An 18,058-nucleotide genomic window follows, 5' to 3' on the forward strand; every position below is an offset into this window, starting at 1 on the left:
GATTTAAAAGAGACCTTTTTGAATTTGTCTCCTACTTGCCTTATTTTGTGTACATGAAAGGTGTCCAACACACCTTCCGCCAAAGAAACACACACACCCTTCTTTATCATTTTTCCACGTTTTCCCTCCTGTTGAAACACAAACAAAATAACAATTGTTCCATTAAGACACCCAACTCAAGCACCAGTGTCTCGTTTGGTAAGCCTGCCCTCTGGCCCCACTGGGAGCCCCTTAACAGTCCTGGTAGAAATAATCTGACTTCAATGTCTTATTTTTAGACGAGGAATTCCTTTTACATTGATGTCTTTAAAATTCACAGGAAAAAAATCTCAACACCAGTTGAAAATTAAATGTCCCTATGTTGAAGGGGAACAATTTTAAAAGTGCATTTTTATTAATATCACCGAAAGTACATAGATATCTTCCTAGGGAGGGTAAATCAATCAATTTTTCCTAAATCAAAGGAAAAATACAAATGTTTTTTTCCTTTTTTTTTTATTTGGTGATTTGAAAAGAGCACCTTTCACCTTGAAAGCTAGGTTTAGACTATTCGATGAGGATTTTTTCTTTGTTACAGTAAGGGGAGAAGGTGGAGACCCCACTAGGCTCCAAACCGGAAAGGGCACTTCCCAGTTCTTGCCCAGCTATGCCACCAAATTCACTGTGTCACCTTGGATAAGTCATTTCCCTTCTCTGGGTCATTTCCAAGTCTGGAAAATGAATGGACTTATTTCTAAGACGCTGTACCCTCCTGCACTTTGGCTGTTTCTGGAGTAAGTGGCTCAGGGAGAGGCGAAACTTCAAAAACGACTTCAATGATGTTGCCTCCCTGGGGGTCCCTCAGGCCCGGCCTAATTATAAGGCCTCGGGCACACCAGCAGCCCCTCTCGCCGGCCCCCAGCAGTGCTGATCGCTCCGGGAGATACGGCACGACTCCAAGCTGCGTCCGGATGCGGGCCGCGGGCCCCGGCTGCCGCGCACATTAGCCTCTCAATGGAGCCCTTCCGGGGCCCCGGCCCCCCGCCGTCTCCAGCAGCATCCGGAGCGGGAAAGGCGCCGAACTGGAAGGGGGTGGGGGTGCTCCTCGGTCAACAGGAGAGCCCTCTCCAAGCGCAGAAGCGCGACTCCGGAGGCTCGCCCCTCCTCGCGCCCCATCCCATCCCACGCGTTTCTGGAATGGGGACCCTGGGGTTTAGTTGGACCCCCTCGTCGTCACCACCGTCCCGGGAAACCTGTCATTAAAGTCAATTAACTTTTCCCACACCCGTTGGCCGGTAACAACCCGCTCCTAGCTTCCTCCCCGGCTCCTAAGTGCAACCAGATGGGCGGACAGGCTGCCCCCGCCGCGCGCCCGCCGGGACGGCCCGGGGGTTCCAGGGAGGCCGCCCGGGGCCCGCCGCCCGGGCGGGAGCGGGCCAGGGCGGCCACGCCGGGCCAGCCCTGGCGGCCCTGCGGCCAAGGTGGTTTGCTTAGCAGGCCCGGCTGCTTTCTGGCAGGAAATGAATAGCTCCCAGATGAGCTCAGGCAACCTGAGAGGTCGTGAGAACGGCGCGAACCCCCGCCTGTGCAGCCGGCAGCCTGCCAGGCCGCGGGGGGAGCGGGCGGCGGCGGCGGCGGCGGGAGGCCGGGAGGCCCGGCGGGCGGGCGGGCGGCGGCGGGGAGAGGGGCGGGAGCCGCTGACACACGAGCCTGCGCCCGCTCCCGCTGACAGGCAGGCCGCCGCCCCCGCTTCCCCCGCCCCGGGCCCCAGCGCCTCCCAAGCAGCAGGCCTAAGCCGCAGAAAGGCGGCCGCGCGGCCCCGCCGGGACTGGGGGTGGGGCCGCCTGCCAGTGTTTTTCCAGTTCCCCCGGTAGCTCCGGGCCGCATTTAGTAGCTGGGGAAACTGGGCTGAGGCCAGGGCCGGGGCACTAGAGGCCCTCGCGGCCCGCAGAGCCCTGCCAGGCGGCAGGCCACGCCGGGGCAGGAGTGGGCAGAGCGGCGGGGTGAGGCCATCCCAGCCCACAGAGCCGTCCCAAAAAAGACCTTGCCGCCAGACAGCAACCTTGGACGCCTAAAAAAAATCCCCATTTCTGAAAACCCTGAGCACCTACTGAGTGCTCGGCAGGCCCAAGAAGATAACGCTAATTCCCACCAGCCTCCGCCGCACCGAGCTCTCCGTGTAGCTGGGGAGATCCACAAACACCCTCGTGACTCATCCCGGGCTTGATGTGCTAAGTGCCAAAATTGAAGTTTAAACAAAGGGCACCTAGAACAGAGAGATTAATTCTGATGAGAGGAAACCAGGCCAGGGAGGTTTTTCAGAGTTGGCACTTGAAGCCGAGAGGTGAAAGATGGGTTCAACAGGAAGGGTTAGGAGCAGAAGGGTTTGGGAAAACGCAGAGATGAACATATATACGTCCAGTTTGGAGAGATGTCAGTATGTTTACCATAGTGTGGTATCTAACTTTTCAAATATACAAATTGGCTTAAGAGGTCAAAAAAAAAAAAAAAAAAAAAAGAGGGATAAGCTCTGCCGCAGTGGTTGGCTTAAATGCAATATAGCCCAGGGGTTAGAAGCACATGATCTGGCTCCTGGCGGCTTGGCTTAGGTTTTGAACCCAAGGGAAATTACTGAACTCCCTGCCTCAATTTTGTAACTCTGTATCTCATTTGTAACTTAGGGCTCGTCAGGGTAGTGCTTCACAGGGTTGAGAGGATGAAATGAGTACATGCACTTAAAGCATTTAGAATAGTGCTGTCAGCTCTTCGGATTCTTAAACAACCACAGTGAGGGACGTTCACCAGACAAGAAAGCCAATCCTGGCCTTTGCCCAGCGATGGCAGGATCTGCTTGTAATTGCACCAGGCCCTAGGTGAAAGGACCACTGCTTCTTCCTTAGTTTCTGAATTTCATGCATTGATTTGATAATTATTGAACCAGGCACTATGGGAATAAAGGGAGAAGAAAGGCATGGTCTCTGTAACTATAAAGCTATCTGGTAGACAAGACAGCTTAAAACAAGAACAACATGGCCGGGCGTGGTGGCTCACGCCGGTAATCCCAGCACTTTGGGAGGCCAAGGTGGGTGGATCACAAGGTCAGGAGATCGAGATCATCCTGGCCAACATGGTGAAACACCGTCCCTACTAAAAATACAAAAATTAGCCGGGCGTGGCGGTGTGCGCCTGCAGTCCCAGCTGCTGGGGAGGCTGAGGCAGGAGAATGGCGTGAACCTGGGAGGCGGAGCTTGCAGTGAGCCAAGATTGTGCCACTGCACTCCAGCCTGGGTGACAGAGCGAGACTCCATAAAAAAACAAAAAACCAAGAACAACAACAAATTGCTGTGTTAAGTGCCATAAGGGAAGAGTCATGCACAGTGATGGTACAAAAAAAGATTGCACATCACAACAGGTAACTTTTTTGGTTCTCCAAATAATGATTAATCCTTGTGATCATTCATAGAAATTACTGGCATAGTAAATAATTAGTTAAATTCCACCTAAGAAAGGTGATTCTCAAATGGTTAATTTCAAGGGTAATCATTTTACAATACTAATATGTTCTGCATGAGCGTAATTACCTAGATGTGGTCAAGAAACTGGACTGAGAGTCAGGAAATCTGAGGCCTGATCCAGTGAGATGCTGGCCAAGTCCCCTTACGTCTCTGGGCTTGGATCTCTGCGCCAGTACAATGAGAACGTTAGAAACGTTAGACCAGGAAGCCTCTGAAGTGCTTTCAACTCCAGTCTGTGATTCCCTGTCCTCAGTGTGCTTCTGTGCACCTTTACGGTTTGACACATGCTCTGTGGCTCTAGCAACCTTTATCAGGCGTATTTCAGACCTTACAGCCAAGGCCCTGGCAGGATTGTTACAGACAAGTATTTTTGTTTGTTTGTTTTTGTTTTGTTTGAGACGGAGTCTCACTCTGTCGCCCAGGCTGGAGTGCAGTGGTGCTATCTTGGCTCACTGCAAGCTCCGCCTCCCAGGTTCACACCATTCTCCTGCCTCAGCCCCCTAAGTAGCTGGGACTACAGGCACCAGGCTAATTGTTTTTTTTTTTTTTTTTTTTTTTTTTGTATTTTTAGTAGTGACAAGGTTTCACCGTGTTAGCCAGGATGGCCTCAATCTCCTGAGCTCATGATCCGCCCACCTTGGCCTCCCAAAGTGCTGGGATTACAGGCGTAAACCACTGCACCCAGTGACAGACAAGTATTTTCATCTGCAGTTAAAGATATGGGAACTGAGACCTGAAGGATAGGCATTGTAGTTCACCAGAAAATAGCCTACATATTAGTTTCCTAGAGACCTGCCATGTTAGTGAGAATCATAGCCACTGTAAAGCACATCGAAGGCAGACTGCATTTGCCAGGTTTGCTCACATAATCTGCTACCAAGACCTTATCCTTTGCTGTGATATCAGAGCAGCAAGAGTTAAAAATACCACTTTCTGTCTTCATCCTAAAAAAATTTCCCCCCATCCTTTTCACTTGCTCACTTCTTTTCTGAAAAGAGAATGTGATCTGTTGGTTCTCGGGACTCTCTCTAAGAAATATACTTCCCCAACTGGGCCAGGTGCAGTGGCTCACACCTGTAATCCCAGCACTTTCAGAGGCAAAGGCAGAAGATTGCTTGCAGCCAGGGGTTCAAGACCAGTCTCGGCAACATAGTGAGACCGTCATCTCTATGGGGAAAAAAATAAAGAAAAAAAATATATATATATATATTTCCCCAACTAGCTAGAGTTTTTCCACTAGTACATTTACTGAATTAAATAGGCTAACTGGACTAGTCTGGTTAAAGAAGAATGTCAATCTCAATTAGTGGAAAATCTGAGTTTTAAATATCTGTTAGGAAAAATGGTAACTTTGCAAATACTTGTAGTGGGTCTGAATTCACAGCTTTCATAAAACTAATGCATTAAAGTCATTTAAAGACTGTGTTCTCTTATTAAGCAGGTTAAATGTGGCTCTGGCAATATTATTTGTACTATAAATCTTCCTTAAAATAATCAGAGGTGCCGGAGTGCAGCCCAAGTAAATAATTGTAATCTAAATTAATAAGAAGCCTTTACTATAGCTGTTCTTTCTATGTTCAGATATGGTCCCAATCCTAATTTGTCTTTAGTCAAGCAGGGATCAATACATTTTTTTCTTAGAAGTCCAAGTATAACTTAATGATAGCCATGTTATTTAAGGAACACTATTTGTTTCTTATTTTGTTTTTCACAAATGTGATAGTGTTCATGTTCAACTAACTTTACTAGTTTTGTCATCAGTGTGAGACATGAAATGTACAATTAGTTTACAAAAAACTCCAGCCTAAAGAAAAACTATTGCAATTGACAAACACTACCCCAAACTTCATGTTTTCTGCACCATCGTCTTTTCCTCCTAGCTTTATGGTTATAAAATTTGTCTCTGGTCGGGCGCAGTGGCTCACACCTGGAATCCCAGTGCTTTGGAAAGTTGAGGTGGGTGGATCACTTGAGGTCAGGAGGTGGAGATCAGCGTGGCCAATATGGTGAAACCCCGTCTGTACTAAAAATACAAAAAAATTAGCCGGGCATGGTGGTGTGCACTTGTAATCCCAGCTACTCAGGAGGCTGAGGCAAGAGAATCACTTGAACCCAGGAGGCGGAGGTTGCAGTGAGCTGAGATCGCGCCACTGCACTCCAGCCTGGGCAACAGCGAGACTCCATCTCAATAAATAAATAAATAAAAATAAAATTTGTCCCTAAAACATCAAAATTTAAAACAAGAATATGATTGCTTAACAGGACCAGGAGAGAGCAAATGCAATATGTTACCAGGTGAGGTGGCACACACTTGTTGTCCCAGCCACTGAAGACACTGAGAGGGAGCATGACTTGAGCCCAGGAGTTCTGGGCTATGAGATGCTGTGCCCAATACATGTTCACACTAAGTTCAACATCAATATAGTGACTTTCTGGGAGCAGGGGACCACCAAGTTGCCTAAGGAGGGGCAAACTGGACCAGATTGGAAGCAGAACAGGTCAAAACTCCTGTGCTGATCAGTGGTGGGATGGTGCCTGTGAACAGCCACTGCACTCTAGCCCGGGCAACATAGCAAGACCCTTTCTCTTAAAAAAAAAAAAAAAACTGCAGTGTTTCAAATCTGTTTCAGAGCAACTGCCATAAGTGACATTTAAGATGCATTAACAGCCACCAGAATTGTTTCCTGGGGTAATACAAGGAAATATCTGGTATAAGTTTTTCACTTAATTCTTTCCCCATTTTCACAGGTAAGTGTAAAAGTGCACTTTTTCATTTTAGTGAATACCCAATACACATCTGGGGTGGGGATGGGATAGAAAACTTGAATGAGGCTTCTGACACCCCAGATTTGTAAACAACAAACGTTTTCGAGGCACAAGTTATTCTTTTCCCGTGTTCTGTTTCATAATTAAGACTGTTTGATTATATTCATACAAACAGGATCTTAAAGGATCGGATAGGTATTTATCCTAAGACTGTACATCATCATCATCACTATTATTATTATTATCATCATCTTGAGATGGAGTTTCGCTCTTGTTGCCCAGGCTGGAGTGCAATGGCGCTATCTCAGCTCACTGCAACCTCTGCCTCCCGGGTTCAAGCAATTCTCCTGCCTCAGCCTCCCGAGTAGCTGGGATTACAAGTGTGCGCCACCATGCCCGGCCAATTTTGTATTTTTAGTAGAGATGGAGTTCTGCCATGTTGGTCAGGCTGGTCTTGAACTTTCAACCTCAGGTGATCTGCCCACCTCAGCCTCCCAAACTGCTGGGATTATAGGTGTGAGGCATTGTGCCCGGCCTTACATTATTAATAATTATTGTTATTACTTTATTAAGTAACTGTGGAATTGGCCATTCATACCTTTCAGGTGAGAACAAGACTTCAAAAAAAAAATGATGAAAATAAAGACTTTATTGTGTTATTTTTGGTTTTGTTTCCTTGTTTTGGAGCCGGGGGAGGCCCAGGTTGAAGGCAGAGCACAATCACATAATTGTCTCAAGAGCTCTGGAGTTGCTTGAGTGTGTTTTGTAGTCTCTTTCAGGTTTTATTTTGAGTTCAGAACAAGGAGATTCCATCCAAAGAAGAGACATTTTGGGACAGTTTAAGGCCAGGAGCAGTTCAAAAAGGATAACTTCAAATGTTGTTCTTGCCTCAAATATTCACACGGTTCCTGTATCAAAGACCGAAGCTATCATCACATTTACACACCTATACTGGTTTAGAAGTGTAAACTTCTAAAATTAGAAGTTTGATTTCAAGCAATCAATTGTCTTAATATATAGCCATCAGTTTCTAGCCAGAAGATGGGCTGAATTCAACTTAATTTTTACAAAGCCCAGTTTCCATGCTTGGCATACGACCTCCAGGCCGGGTCCAGGTCTCAGCTCAGTACTTGCTGTCCTCTGAGGGGAGCCCATCAGCATGTCCCTGCTCTCTCTGGATACTTGTTCCATTTTAAAGAAACACCCCTCTACATGCAGCCCCTCTGTGAACCCCTCATTTCCTGGTTTGCTTTTCTTTTGAGCCTGGTGGGTGGATGACGACGCTGAGTGCGGGTGGCCAGGGAGCATGCGTACCACGGGGTAGCGAGTGTGCTTCCGGGCTGGGCGTTCTCTGCCTCCCTATAGCTTTGCCAAGCCATTGCTCCTCCTTCCTGAGATAAAATCTGTCCTTGGTGCCATCCAGCACTCCCACTGTTTGGATTCCTGGTCCTCTACTGACTTCTCCGCTTAAGCTTGCCTCCCCCCAGCTCCAACCCTCCTTTCTCAGGGTCTGTGCTGCAGGTGCTATCCTCATTCTCTTCATCAAGGATGTGGCCCACAAAGCATGGGCTATTCTGAAATCTCCAACCTCCCTTACCTTTTTGACTTTTCCCCTCAGCATATGAGCACATTTATTTCTTTACAATCCTTAAGAGCCACCCTGCGGCCTCTCTCCTCCCATCTCACAGAGAATGCCTGGATTCTGCTCATGACCCACACTGCCTCACGACTCTCTCCTCCCCACCCTTGCAGCCAGCCTCGCTCTGGGCCCTGCACTCTGCCGACAGGCTCTAGCCTGGATGACTCAGGGAACAAACCAAATGGTCATTTTTCTGTCCTTTCCTCTGTCAGCATTACAGCATTTGTAAAGTGTTGACCATGTTCAAACTCCATCCTTGAAATTCCCTCCTTCCTAACCCCCTGCAGCATCTCTTTCTTCTGAGTTCTTCCAACCTTTCTGGCAATTTCTCAGTACCCACTATGGGATTGTCTCCTTTTACCTTCTACCAGTATCTTTGTTCTCTTGTCACTTAGCCACCCATAGTAGTGATGAGCATCTACATGCCCAAAGGAGACTACCCAATCTGGCATTTTCAACCCGTAATTCTTTTCTGAGCTCTCAAGCCACGGACTCAGCTGCGCACAGGACATCTCCACATACACGGAAGTCAGCATGTCTCCAACTAGATTCCATGACCCTGGCTCTCATCCCTACAGAATGCCCCTACCCTTAGTTTCCTAGGCTCAATGAATCTTGTTCACGCTCACCCTGCATCTCATCCCTGTATCTGTCTTATGAATCTCAACCCCATTTCACTGCCTTGGTACAGAAGTTTCCAGCTTTTTACTTTCATCTTCCCCAGACTGATCTCCTCAACTCTGGTCTTGCCTCCCTGCAATCCACTGGCCATAATCCAGTCCAAACAACCCTGTCTCTGTTAGAAGATGACCCAGGGCTTCCTGCTGCCTTCATGGCTGCAGAAACTGGCATGCTTTGCTCCCAGCCTACTCTCCTGCCTCATTCCCTGCAAGCAGGCCTTATCCCCCACCTCCTACCCATGCACAAAGCTGCCTCAGTGCCCAAGCCCACCACACTCTCTGGTTTCTGTCGCTTTGCAGTCTTTGTGCCTGTGCTGGAAGTTTCCCTCCCCCGCATCTCTACCCAGAGACCTCCTACCTCACATGTCCTCCAAGACTTGGCTGGGTCTGCTTCGGGAAGCCCACCCTGCCCAGTCCCCTGCTCTGACCCTTCGCCACCCCTCCCGCCCTCTCCCTGGGACATGTTTGTTTGTTTGTTTGTTTTTTGAGAGGGAGTCTTGCTCTGCCACCCAGGCTCGCCTGCATCAGCCTCCTGAGTAGCTGGGATTACAGGCATGCACCACCATGCCTGGCTAATTTTTGTATTATTATTATTATTATTTTAGTAGAGACGGGGTTTCAACATGCTGGCCAGGCTGGTCTCAAATTCCTGGCCTCAGGTGATCTGCCCTCCTTGGCCTCCCAAAGTGCTGGGATTACAGGCGTGAGCCACCACGCCCGGCCTCCCTGGGACATTTAACACAGCACTGCTGACATTGGACTGTAGTGTTGGTTTATCTGTCTCCCTAGCTCAGGCTATGCATGTTTTGGAGGCAAAAATGATGTATTTTTCTGTACCCCCGGCACCTGGCACAGTGGCTGGCATACAGAAGTCGTTCAGGAAGCTGTATGCTTGCAGTGTAGTAAGAACGGTTGATACTTGGAGGTTCACAAAATGCTTCCACAAACACCATTTCGTTTGATCCCGAAAGCAATCCAGACAGGTAAGTACGGCTGGTGTTGTTATCCTTATGACAAATGTGGATATTTAGGCTCAGAAAGTATAGGTGAACTGGCCAAGGTGACAGCTAGGAGGTGACAGAGGTGGAGTCTCTGGAACCTGCATCTTCTGCCCGTGAGCGCCATACCTTAGCTAGTCTATGGCTGCACGAGCATCCCTTCCCTGCCACCTGCCAGAGGAAATAAACCTAGTTTTGATCTCTGTGATTCGTGCATTTTTGCTGCATATGTAACCAAAACCAATTTGCTGGAAATCTGTTCTCATCCCTGCTTTGCTGGTGTAAAACATGTATAACTAAAGTCTCTTAAGGAGTGGGCGCTGCAGGTAACTTTCTCCTATCTCTCCAATGGCACAGAATTAATGTAATCAAATTCTTTTTTTTTTTTTTTTTTTTTTTTTTTTTGAGACAGAGTTTCGCTCTTGTCGCCCAGGCCAGAGTGCAATAGTGCAATCTCGGCTCACTGCAACCTCCACCTCCCGGGTTCCAGTGATTCTCCTGCCTCAGCCTCCTGAGTAGCTGGGATAACAGGCATGCGCCACCATGCCTGGCTAATTTTGTATTTTTAGTAGAGACACGGTTTTGCCGTGTTGGTCAGGCTGGTCTCAAACTCCCGACCTCGGTGATCTGCCTGCCTGGGCCTCCCACAGTGCTAGGATTGCAAGCGTGAGCCACCACGCCCTGCCAATCAAATTCGTTTTAAACATAAAGATTAATACTCCTCAGCAAAAATGAATTGCCAGGTATTTTTCAGAATCAAAAATTCTGTACAGAGAATGGGAAAATAAATCCTAAATTTTCAGGAGGAAGAAAAGTATCCAATTTTGAAGATTGTATTGTGAGGCTGGTTTGAAAAAGACTTGTCTGTTGTAGGTGAATGAGTCATAATGTGACCCAGAGAAACCAGTAACTAAAAGCATATAAGGGTGTAACAAGTGAAGTCCAAATCACCGGCTAGGACTGAAGGCACACCAGAAAAGCCACAAACACAGTGTGGCTGTTTGTCACAAGATCAATACACTCTCTGTCAGCAAAGTGTTCTCCACCCACAAAGCAGTTGCTGACTTCTCAGATAAAATTTTTTTGGCTTTTTCTGCCTATCTGTGACTCCTGGTATTTTGCATTCCAGTTTTGTGATACAGCAAAATAAATATTACCTGAGGGGTTTACAGCTTCCTCAGGTCACCTGCAGCCAGGGTGCAGTGCCTGACGAGAAGTGCGCCCTGTGCCGGTGTGGGCCACTGGCCCACAAAACACTTCCCAGCGGGGCTGGCTAGTCATTCATGCACCAGGGATTAATGCAGCTTCTGCTCTGTTCCAGGCACCATTCCAGGTGCCAGAGTTTCTACAACAAACAAGACAGGCAAAGCGGTGGCTCTCGACAAGCTCACATTCCACCATCAGGAAGAAAACAAATAAATAAAGGAGAGAATGGACCAGGTGCAGTGGTTCATGCCTATAATCCCAGCACTTTGGGAGGCTGAGGCAGGAGGATTGCTTAAGGCTAGGAGTTCAAGATCAGCCTGGGCAACAGAGTGAGATACTATCTCTTCCAAAAAAAAAATTAGCTGGTCACAGTAGCACGCACCTGTAGTCCCAGCCACTCAGAAGGCTGAGGTAGGAGGGTCACTTGAGCCCAGGAATGAGGCTGCAGTGAGCTATGATTGCGCCATTGCACTCCAGCCTAGGCAACAGAGTGAGACCCAGTCTCAAAAAAAAAAAAAAAGGAGGGAATGTAAATTCATGGGAAATACTGTGAAGAAACGAAATAGGATGTTGTGATGGAAGAGGTCATAAATGGGGGTGGGGTCTAATTTAGAATGGACAGAGAAGGAAAGGCTTACTGAGGAGGTAACTCCTGAAGCCAGGAAAGCCAGTAAAACAAAGTGAGTCTAACAGAATGCCCAACTTGATTCTAAAGAACTAGTTGATGATGGTGGAAAATGTCATCTCTGGCCAGCCTGGGCAATGTTCAGAAATGGCTGGTGCTCAGGACCACAACTTGGAGCAGGGTCATTTGCTGCTGTTTTTATGATCACACAACTACTAAAAACCTGTCTACAGTCTGCAGGCCGGACGCGGTGGCTCACGCCTGTAATCCCAGCACTTTGGGAGGCCAAGGAGGGCAGATCACAAGGTCAGGAGATCGAGACCATACTGGCTAACATGGTGAAACCCCGTCTCTACTAAAAAAAATACAAAAAATCAGCCGGGCGTGGTGGCGGGTGCCTGTAGTCCCAGTTACTTGGGAGGCTGAGGCAGGAGAATGGCGTGAACCCGGGAGGCGGAGCTTGCAGTGAGCAGAGATGGTGCCACTGCCCTCCAGCCTGGGCGACAGAGCAAGACTCTGTCAACAAAACAAAAAAAAACAAAAAAAGAACCACCTCTCTACAGTCTGCAAAGCACTTTAAATATTTGAAGTGGAAGCAGACTCAGAGACAGCAAACTGAATCTCTTTGTTGGCCACATGAAGAAATGGTTATGGCCCTGGTTGGCTTTGCATCCACGTGTTCATTCCATAGACATCCTCTGAGTTCTTGCCTCGTGCACAGTGGTGGGCACAGTGGTGGGGATACAGAAATAAACAAAATTCGAAAGGCCTTCAAGGAGATCACAGTCTAGCAGAGAACACATTATCTAAGCCACATAGGAGGAAACAAGTGCTGAAAGCAGTCATCCCCAGACCCCACCCAGAACTAGCAAGGGGCAAGTCAGAACTAGAACCCTGGACTCCAGACTTCTCATCTGGGATTTTTTTGTTTATTTATTTATTTATTTATTCATTTATTTATTTATTTCAAATCTCTCAGCTTTGTATTTTCTGTTACTTCCACCTAGAAAATCTCCCCACGTCCCCAGGCCATCCTCACCAGTCCGTTTGACTAATACTTAGCTTTCAGGTCTCAAATTAGATGGCTGCCTCTGAAGCCTTGCGTGAGCCTCCTCCCCCTGAATTTCCTTCTGCTGTGCCCTCACTATGTGCTGTGCTGCCATCAACATTGCCCAATAAGACCCCTCATCACATGGGCCTATGAGCTGTCCTTCAGGGTCACACTGCAACCTTGGGAACTGCCACAAGGCCTGCCACACAGTAAGCGCTCAAGAAAGTTCTATTAACCAAGTAGGCAGATAGACGACTGTACTGAGCTCACTGCTGCCACTCTCACCACAATGCAATCTTTTCTTTTTTTTTTTTTTTTGAGATGGAGTCTCACTCTGTCACCAGGCTAGAGTGCAGTGATGTGATCTCAGCTCACTGCAGCCTCCGCCTCTGGGGTTCAAGCAATTCTCTTGCCTCAGCCTTCTGAGTAGCTGGGATTACAAGCGCGTGCCACCACACCCAGCTAATTTTGTACTTTTAGTAGAGACGGGGGTTTCACCATGTTGGTCAGGCTGGTCTCGAACTCCTGACCTCATGATCTGCCGTCATCAGCCTTCCAAAGTGCTGGGATTACAGGTGTGAGCCACTGCACCCTGGCCTCTTCTTTTCTTCTTTCTCACCTCCCTGCCTCCTTTTCCCACATCCTGGCACCTCCTCAGACCCCAGTATACCTACTTGTCTCACCAGGGCTCCACCAGACCTCCCTCCCTGGAAGTACCAGGAGACCATTCACACTGCACTTGTCTACCTCTGAGTGCCAGGCGTCCTGGCTGAAGTGCAACAGGACACCCAAGAAATGCCCTGACCCAGACTGTTTCTCTCTAACTGGATCCCTTTGCAGAGGACTGGGAAGTCATCTCTCCTACCTGAGGGTAGGAGATCACAGATCACAGATCACAAATCAGCCCCACAAAGCCATGGCTTCTTAGCGGTTTCCCAAGTCCCCTCGCAGGACCCACTCACAGATAAGACCGGGAGGGAATACCCGGCTGTGTTAGGGAAAGAGACTATGGGTGATTTTTTTCCCTTTTCTTCGTTTTCCAAACAACTCCGTAAAGTACTTATGCTACTTTTATATCCAAAATGTTTACATTTTTAAAAATGAGTCTTTGACCACAGCTTGGAGAACACGTTTTCCTCTTCTGAGTGCCGGTGATACTGCTAGTCAGTGCGGTTCAGCCCAGCACGTAGTTACCCTCTTCCTAAGTCCCGAGTATCATTGTTGGGTCTCTCACGGCTAGACTGTCACATGGAGATGATTCGCGCCGCTTTACTCTGCGTCTCTCTACTAAGATCGTCCCAGGGTCTGCCTGGCTTGTTGTGGCTGCTCATAACTTATTGTTTGGCTTTTTTGCTCAGGCCTCAGGTTTTGAGACGGCCCAGGGCTTCCACTCGAGGGCTTAGGAAAAGGCTGTCCTCCTTCTCCGCCCTGCCCGAGCTCTGGTTCCACTCTCTTCCCTGAACTTGATGACTAACAACTATTTCAGTCTCTGAATTCAGCTCTCTGGTGGATTAAGGTGGGAGGCAAATTTGTTGTCACACTCCCAGTCAAGAGTTGGAGTTTTTCTCCTCCCCTCGATTCTGGTCTGGCCCTGTGACTGCTTTAATGAATAGAAGTTGCAGAAGTCATACTGGGCCAGTTCCAGGTATAAGCTTTAGGAAGGCCTGGGAGATTTTGCTTTTGCACGTTGGAGAGCCCTGAGCCAGCATCTAAGAAGTCAGCTACACTTCTGGATAGACCATGTGGAGCAGCCACGTGGAGAGAGAGAGGCCTGGCCATACCAGCATCATGGCTGATCACAGCATCATGGCTGAGCCCAGCCTGCCAGCCATCACTGCCAAGGCACCAGACATGAGGAAGCCATCTTTGGTGTTGCAGCTGGTGGAGTCCCAGGACAACTACAGCACAGCCAATGCCATGTGGAGCAGAAGAGTCACCCAGCTGAGCCCACTCAACCCTCAGCATGATGAGAGAGAATACAATGTTGTTGTTTTAAGCCTACCAAAAGGTGGCTCCCAACTATCACCAACACAAACTATTGGTGAGACAAAGCTGAGCTCATTGCTTATTGTGGTAAGGGAGAACGCCACCTGGCAAAGCTTTGGCAGTGTTTCCAGTGGGGAAAGGAAGAATCCCAATTATCAGAATGCACTGATAATTGGGAGCTTGGTTTAAGGCAGTCTTTCATTATGGGGACTTGATCAGGACTGGGCAAGAATCACTATGCAACACTCCAAAATTGGTGGAAACAGCAAAGTAAGGATTTTGAGATGAAGGATTCACAGAATCTTAGGGCACAAATTGTCTGTGGATGTTTTCCATGGAATGGTTAATGGAAAGTTTCTTTAATGAACAATCAAACCACTTACCTGGGCAGGAGACATCTGGAAAAATCAAGTCATACTAACGAAGACAGAGAAACAGCAAAAAGTCATGTTACTATAGGCTGTAGGATATGCTTTAGGTTTCCCGGGTCCAGTAGAGCATGGAGCTAGCTGGTTTTGGTTCTCAAGCCACTAAGTTTTGGAATGCTTTGTCACACAGCAATTAATAAGGCATTTCTCTAACACTTCACTTCTCAATATTTCTGTATTTCTCAATCCATTCATTCATCAAATACTTGCTGTATACCTATTATGTGCCAGGCACTGTGCTAGGCTGGTGATACAAAAAAGAATAAGATAGACCAGGTCCTCACTTTCTTGGAGCTTAAATCGTCATCAGGAGGAGATAGACAATAAACTATTAAACCAAAAAGTTCACAAGATAATTTTTATACTGATAAAGTGTTCTGAGGAAAATAAAGCAATGGAATAGAGTTTTTGGGGGCAGCGGAGGGCAGGGACAAGAAGATAGAGCTGTGTTAGAAACAATAGTCAACGCTGATCATGGTGGTTCATGGTTGTAGTCCCAGCTACTAGGGAGGCTGAGGCAGGAGGATCGCCTGGGTTCCAGGGATTCTCCTGCCTCAGCCTCCCAAGTAGGTGAGATTACAGGCGCCCACCACCAGGCCTGGCTAATTTTTGTATTTTTAGTAGAGACAGGGGTTTCACCATGTTGACCAGGCTGGTCTTAAACTCCTGACCTCAAGTGATTCACCCGCCTCGGCCTCCCAAAGTGCTGGGATCTCAACTGTGAGCCACCACACCTTGGAAATATGTTCTCCAAGACTCATTTTTAAAAATGTAAACATTTTGGATATAACAGTAGCAGCGATCCTCCTGGGCTCAGGAGTTTGAGGCTGCAGTGAGCTCTACTCGAGCCTGGGTAATAGAGTGAGACCAAAGAAAAGAAATGGTAAAGGAAGGGGAGGTGAGGGGACAGGAGGGGACTGGAGGGGACTGGAGGGGAGGGGAGGGGATGGGGGAGGGAAGGAGAGGAAGGAAGGAAGGAAGGAAGGAAGGAAGGAAGGAAGGAAGGAAGGGAGGGAGGGAGGGAGGAAGGAAGGAGAAAGAGAGAAACAAAGGAAAAAGAAAAGAAAGAAAGGAAGGGAAGGGAAGGGAAGGGAAGGGAAGGGAAGGGAAGGGAAGGGAAGGGAGAAAGAAAGTTGGTCAAGGTAGTCCTCTTGAACAAACGACATTCGAGTTGGATGATATGCGAATGGTGGAAAAAGCCAACCAGGTAAAGATCTAGGGTGAGAATATTACAGGCGGAGGGCACAGCACAGGCAAAGTCCCTGAGGCAGGCAGGAATTCAGAGTGCCAGAGGGACTGAAAGGCCATGTACCTGAAACACTGCAACCAAAGACAATGTGTTCCAAGTTGAGGCCAGAAAGGCTGGCAAAGGTCAGTTCACACAGGACCTTGAAGGTGGCCGAGGTCAGTTCACACAGGGCCTTGAAGGTATCATAAGGAATTTGGACTTGAGTCTAAGCACAATGGGAATTCCCTGGAGCAGCATTGCCTAGAAGAAATAAGATGTACCCGGGCGGTGGAGGTTGCAGTGAGCCGAGATTTTGCCTGCCTGTGCTTTCCAGCCTGGGCAACAGAGCAAGACTCTGTCTCAGAAAAAAAAAAAAGGAAAGAAAGAAAGAAGATGTGAGCCACGGAGCCATGTATGCAATTTTAAATATTCTAGTAGCTAAATTTTTTAGAAAAGAGAATAAAAGGTAGAATTAATTTTAATTATATATTATATTTCACCCAATATATCCAGATAGTATGATATTGACATGTAACCCATAGACAACATTATCAACAGGATATTTCACATTCTTTTTTTTGGTACCAAGTCTTTGACATAGGTTTGGATGGTATCATTACAGCACATCTCAATTCAGAAAGTTGCCCTAGCCACATTTCAAGTGCTCAGTAGAGACCCGTGGTCAGTGGCTACCATTCAGGCCAGCTCAGCACTGGAGGGTTAAGGATCATTATCCTCCCAGGTAGGTTAAAGCTGTTTTTCATTTCTTCTTTTATCTCCTACCTATCTGCCATTATCATTCATCAAGAACTTAGAGAATTCCATATAAGTGCTTCCCCATCTATCTCATCCTCTTTACCTCAGCTCACATGTCTTCAGTATTTTGTACATCAGTTATTGCTACATCCTCTGAATTGGGATTTTTCCCCTTCGTCTACCTTCTCCAATCTCTCTCCACCAGGTTACTGGTGTGTTCTGCTAAAGCAGAGACCCCACCTTCTCCCGTTTCCTCTTCAAAATTTTCTGTGGCTCCCACTCCCTGCTGAAGTTCAAACACTGAGGCTCCCAAGACCCCATCAAACAGTTCCACCCTGCTTTTAACCTTCTTTCCCCCTTCCCCCTTTATGTGACACAGTTAAAACCCAGGTCTCAGCTTGGTCCACTTCATCACACTTACCCCAATGACTTATGAAAGTAATGTTATCTTATTTCCCAAAATATCCTTAAACACCATGGAACAATTATAGCCAAACATTGAAAGCTTTTAGGACCTGTTTCTGTTTCTGTTTCCACTAATAATAATTTTTCTCTCTATAAAAAAGTGTTTCATATTTGTCTTATTTGATCATTTTTATTTTGTAATTTTTTTTTATTTTAGGGGCAATTCCAGTGGTCCACAACATTTGGATATGAGATGCCCACTTGTTTAATTTCTCAGTAGTTTTCATCCCAGGAGAAAACTCCTAGCAAAAGTAGTGCAAAAAATGTCAGTAATCAGGCATCATACAGGGTGCGTGTGTGTGTATGAAAATTGAAGCTAGGCTGGGCGTGATGGCTCACGCCTATAATCCCAGCATTTTGGGAGGCTCAGGCGGGTGAATCACTTGAGGTCAGGAGTTCAAGATCAGCCTGGCCAACATGGTAAAACCCTGTTTCTACTAAAAATACAAAAATTTGCCAGGCTGGTGGCAGGCACCTGTAATCCTAGCTACTCGGGAGGCAGGAGGATCACTGGAACTCAGGAGGCAGAGGTTGCAATGAGCTGAGAATGAGCCATTGCACTCCAGCCTGGCAACAAGAGTGAGAAAAAATGAAGGAAGGAAGGGAGGAAGGGAGGAAGGGAGGAAGGGAGGAAGGGAGGGAAGGAAGAAAGATAAAATTGAAGCAAAAGCATACTTAATTGTGTTTGAGCAACCTTTGATATCACTTCAAATTATAAAAAACACTATGGGATATT

This window comes from Symphalangus syndactylus, chromosome 17 (assembly GCF_028878055.3).
Source record: "Symphalangus syndactylus isolate Jambi chromosome 17, NHGRI_mSymSyn1-v2.1_pri, whole genome shotgun sequence".
In the NCBI taxonomy this organism is placed as follows: Eukaryota; Metazoa; Chordata; class Mammalia; order Primates; family Hylobatidae; genus Symphalangus; species Symphalangus syndactylus.